The sequence below is a fragment of the Mus pahari genome, chromosome 3 (genome assembly GCF_900095145.1).
Source record: "Mus pahari chromosome 3, PAHARI_EIJ_v1.1, whole genome shotgun sequence".
NCBI lineage: Eukaryota > Metazoa > Chordata > Mammalia > Rodentia > Muridae > Mus > Mus pahari.
Genome location: NC_034592.1, coordinates 76,347,871 through 76,353,292, shown reverse-complemented (window position 1 = coordinate 76,353,292; position 5,422 = coordinate 76,347,871). Strand labels below are relative to the sequence as shown.

Below are 5,422 nucleotides of genomic sequence, written 5' to 3'. Positions count from 1 at the left end.
GAGGCCGGAACGCCATGGGCGGTACCTGCTGCAGCCGCCCGGATGCTTTCGTAAGGACACTTGCCGGAAGTGCAGTCTTCGCCATCTTTCTTTGGGTTGCGGGAGACAGGGATGATAAAGTCTGGTGGGAGAAGGCGGAATTTGGGAGGGAAATGCAAACGGAGAAGGTTTGCGATTGGCGGTGATGAACGAGGATGGGACTGTAGCGCGACCTTCCGGGCGGAAAAGGCTTAAAGACCTCGCTTTTGTAGAGGCGCTAAGTCAGGCTTACCCCTTCTACAAAGCTGGCGTTTGCCCTGGGTGGGGTCTGGGCCTGGAGAGCGAGTGCCTGCTTTGAGGCGTGCTTCAGAAAATGATCCCAGAGCTTCGGCTGGTGCAAAACTGGGGCAAGGTGTGGGGAAGTACAGAGCCTAACTTTCTGCTCTTGGGTGTGTAGTTTAGTGTAAGCCTTGGCTTAGCACTGTTCCGATAAGCGGGCTTGTTTGAGGTGCAGGACACTGCGTGAAACCAGCCCTTTGGACTCCCTGTGCCCTTGAGGTAGATCCAGTTATGTCCTGAACAAACCTTCGTGCTTTCCAGTTTTTTCAGCCCTTCCCTTGTGTTTATCGATTTCTAAATTAAGATAGACTCAAAACGTCATGTTTCCCTTCAGAGGAGTTGGATTGTACAGGATGTTCCGATTTCCCAAACCCACCACATTGAATTCTTACGGGAGGAATTTCAGATAGCTACGTCAATTTTGATGCAGGTATATAACTGTGGAATTGCCACAGAATCGGAGTTCCTCTAGACATTAGCCTTTAGGATTTGGTGGCAGGTGGCCAGTTTGGTGTCTGGATGTTGTGATTCCAAACCTTAGAATGACACACAGTTGCAGGTCAGATCTCGGGCCCTTGATATGCTTTAATGCAAATCTAATCAGAACTGATACTGTCCCAGGACTCCAAATAAAATTATGTACCTTACTGCCTAAAATTTACTTTCGATGTTACCTTGACAAAGACTGAGAAGAATAAGAAGGCTTGAAAACTAAATAGTTTTAAACTTAAAAACAAACAAACAAATCTATGTGGTGCACGCCTTTACTTCCAGCACTTGTAGAGGCTGGTAGATGTTTGAGTTGTATGTAGGCCAGCCTGGTCTATAGAGCAAGTTCCAGGACAGCCAGCGATAGACTGAGAGATCCTGTCTGGAAAAAACAATGACGAAACAAAAATATTTTCTATGTATGGGTGTTTTGCTGGCATGCATATCTGTGAACCATGTGTATACAGTGTCCTTGGAGGCAAAAGGGCAGCATAGGATCCCCTGTAGTCTTTAAACAGCTGTGTGGGTGCTGGGAATAGAACCTGTGTCCTCTGAAGGAGTTGTCAATACTTCTAGCTGCTCATCCTCCAGCCTCAGTTCTTAGCTTTCTTTTTTTCTTTTCTCTCTTATTTACTATTTTGATTTTTGAGACAGGGTTGCTCTGTGTAGCCCTGGCTGTCTTGGAACTCACTCTGTAGACCAGGCTGAGTGCTGGGATTAAAGGCATGCACCACCTTGCCTGGCTAGTTCTTAACTGTTTAAATCACAGGTTTCCTATAAATCACATGAAAAATGAGCCCTCTCTCCAGAAAAAAAAGTATCCACACATGAACACAAAATACAGTTTTGCATATAATCTCAAGTGATTCACAAAGATCCTCCATCAGCTTATAAGGTTAGGAAACCAACCCAGATGGAAGTAGTTTGCCTGATCATATACAGTTTAGAGAATGGATTGAAATTCATTTGCTTATTTTTGTTGTTGTCTTTTGAGACGGGGTCTTATATAGCCCAGGCTGGCCTCCCTCTTCTGATCCTCTTATTACCACCTGCTGAGCACTGGAATTACAAGTGTGTTCTGCCCAACTCAGCAGTTTTCTTCCCGGCCTCCCTCTCTTCTCTCAGACAGGATTAGGATTTTGCTGTGTAGCCAAGGCTAGCTTTGAACTTATTACTGCCTCACCTTCGAAATGCGCAAAGTATATGTTGCCACACCTAGTTTGAAATTGAAGTTTTCTGATTTTTGGTTAGTATATAATCTGTTGTTTATTTTTAAAAAAAAATATCTAAGCCAAGCGTGGTGGTGCACACCTTTAATCCCAGCACTTGGGAGGCAGAGGCAGGCGGATTTCTGAGTTCAAGGCCAGCCTGGTCTACAGAGTGAGTTCCAGGACAGCCAGGGCTACACAGAGAAACCCTGTCTGGAAAAAAAAACTATTTATTTGTGCGTGGCATGTATAAAGGTCAGACAGCAACTCTCAGCGGTCCATGCTCTCCTTCCACAATGTGGGTTCCAAATATTAAACTCAGCATGATACCTGCTAAGCCATCTCACCAGCTCCACCTCCCAACCCTTTTTAAAATATAAAATGTGCTGGTGCATGCCTTCAATTCCAGTACTCAGGAGGCAGAGGCAGGTGGGGCTAATCTAGCATAGACAGTTCTAGGACAGCCAGAGCAACAAAGAGAAACCCTGTCTCCAAATAAAATAAATAAGTAAATATAGAATGCTTCACAAATGTCCTTGTCATCTTCGGGCAGGAACTATGAAAATCTCTCTGTATTGCTCTATTTTTAGTTTATGTGCTGCCAGTGACAGCAATGTAATGGAGTTTCTTGTAGCCTGTACATATGGCAGCCCCAAGGTATCTGGAGATTTTATCAAAGGAAACCTTTCACATAAGTTCCATCGAATGGAACATGATTAACTGACAAGTGCATTTAGTGGAAGTTCTTTGTCTGTTTTTATGCAAGGTCTCACTTTGTGGGCTCTAAAGCTCTCCTGCCATTCTTCTTACAAGCTGGTAGTATAGGCATGCTCCTCCCACATATGTTTGTGGAGTTGTTTCACTTTTTGTTTTGTTCTGTTTTTCAAGACAGGGTTTCTTTGTGTAACCCTGACTGTCCTAGAACTAGCTCTGTAGATCAGGCTGGCCTCGAACTCACAGAGCTCTGCCAGCCTCTGCTTCCCCGGTGCTGGGATTAAAGGCACTTGCCACTACTGCCTGGCAACTTTAAGACTTCTATTAAATATCCCAGCACATGGCAAGATTGAGGCAGAAAGATCAAGAGTTCAAGGACAGCTTCAGTTACATAGCAAGTTCAGGGCCAACCTAGGCTACAGGAGACCCTGTCTCAAAACAAACAAACAAACAAACAAACAAAAAACAAACAAACAAACAAAATTTCAGTGTAAACTTTTACTCTGCAAAATTATCCAGGCCACTGTGTTTTCAGAATGTAAATCTTTAGCTCACCAAGTAGAACAGAGCCTCTTCGGGCTTTGCCTTTCCTCCCACTTGCTCAAGTATGTCTACACCCTCTGTGTCTGCCAGCCTCTGTGTAGGAAGAATTGGTGAAGCAGATGTTATTTCAATCTTTACAGTGAAGATGGATTCCAGGATAACGAGGGCACTGCACCAGAGCAAAGCTTCAAGTTTGCAACTCCTCAGCTTCTACATTATTCTCTTCAGGTGATTTCGAGTACTTTCCACCTTGGTTCATTAGAGTTGAAAGAAAAAAATCATTATGCCCATGGCTAGATAGACACATTCGTGTGCCTATTCCAGATCAAATAAGTCAGTTTCTGAAGATACAGCCAGGCTTGAGAACAACTTAGCCTATGTTGGCAGAAGCAAACCTAAATCCAAGTGAATTAACCATTTTCCCCCTCATTTTTTTTTTTTTGGAGGTAGTTTGTATACTAGGAGAAAAGTTGGTTTGTTTTATTTTAGTTTGAATTTGAGCAGGAACTTATTTTTACTTATGTGTCTGCATGGGTGTATGCACGTGAATCCAGGTGCTCATGGAGGTCAGCAGATCTCTGGAGCTGGACTTACAGGAAGTTTTGAGCCAGTCAGCATGAGGACAGGAACCTGTAGTTGGGTCCACTGGAGGGTCACGCATGCCCCAGCTGGGAGCATGACTTTATGAATCAGTTTTTAATCTGTAATCAGTTTTGATGTTTACATCTTGTTAGTAACCTAAGATTCAACATGGTAAGACATAAAATGATAATACGTGTAGAATAAATTATGCAGAAGAGCTTGAGTACATATTACTTTTCTTCTTTGTGTTCTGCTGTCTATATCTTCTCTGAATATACTGGCTCAGGTCCGAATAGGGGTTCCTAGATTCTTCTTTATCTTGTGATTAGGAGATTGGAGTGGATTCCCGGGGCTCTGAAAGATGATTCCTTCACGTTTTACTCATCTAGAGCACCAGAAGAAGAATTTAGAAGCAGTATCTGCCCTAGCCCTTCTCTGCCATCCTTTATGGCTTGCTTAATAGGAAGGACTGCCTCTGGGGGAGTTATTTAGTGGTCCATTTGACCAGGGGCTTGTGAGTGCAACTTCCAAGCCCAGAGGTGGCCTCTGGAAGTTTGGGGTGGAAGAATCAGAGCTGTGGCTAGTAAGATTCTCCAAAGATGTCCCTAGGGATCTTGCTTCCTGTAAGAGTCAAGAAAGCACTGGAAAGACTTATGGGCCTGGGCCGTCTTGGCCTGTACACTTTCTGGTAGGCTGGTGGAGGAGGTGCGCCATGCGGGTGGAGCTGACAAGGTGGGACCTGCGCGTGCGTCTGTCACCTGATTGCTTGCCCTGGCTTGGGGCAGAAGTCCCAGTGGTTGCTCACCAGAAAGTCTGTGGGGATACCAGCAACTGGTTCTAGCCTTCCCCCACTTTTTCCTTCTCCCTTCTTTCTGTGGCGAGCTCCTCCATCGCCTGTAATCTGTGATGGTGAGGTACTGACAATGCTGCCTCTTCTGAAAACTGGGTTGCCCTACCTCACTGGCTTGAGGGAGGACCTGCTTGTTCAGAAGCTGCCTCAAGCCTGGGTCAGGGGGCCTGGGACGCACCCTGTGAAGAGATTAGGGAGTCAGGAGAAGGATTAGGATCAGAATGAGGGAGATTTTTTTTTTAACCCCTAGAAGATAATGTCTTTGGGTTTCAGGCCAATGTTAAGTCTCAAGTTCCTTGAGATGAGGTGTGTCAGGGCATCTCTGAGGAGCTATGATGCTGTAACTTGAGCAAGGGGAGAGTGGGATACTTGACTGACCGGTGCTGGGGCTGAGCTGTCCCCGCCTCTGTGGCTGCTGTCCTTAGTTTCTACTTTCCCAGGGGGGCAGGTCTTTGTGAAAATTGAGGAAGGAACCCATGAGAAGGATGGAGAGACTTGTGCTTATGATTCAGAAGTGTCCAGACCAGGGTGGAGGCCTTGTGAGGGGATGACCTTACGACAAGGAGGAACAAGAGCAAAAGCCAGAGGCAGAAGCTGAAGCTGGGGGCTGCCAGAGGGGCTTTTTCTGAATGTGAGAAATGAATACATGGGCAGATTTTGCAACACCCCCACAGCCTGCCGCCTTCTCGCACGTGTTCCCAGTCTCTGCCCGTTCCCT

General features: G+C 45.6%; 1 non-coding gene across 1 annotated transcript; it reads right to left on the bottom strand.

Annotated features, from left to right (window-relative positions):
- Positions 1 to 2,523: 2,523 nt before the first annotated feature.
- On the bottom strand, positions 2,524 to 2,629 carry LOC115063669. Its single transcript, XR_003843552.1, has one exon. It is a non-coding gene; the product is annotated as a U6 spliceosomal RNA (small nuclear RNA).
- Positions 2,630 to 5,422: the final 2,793 nt, after the last annotated feature.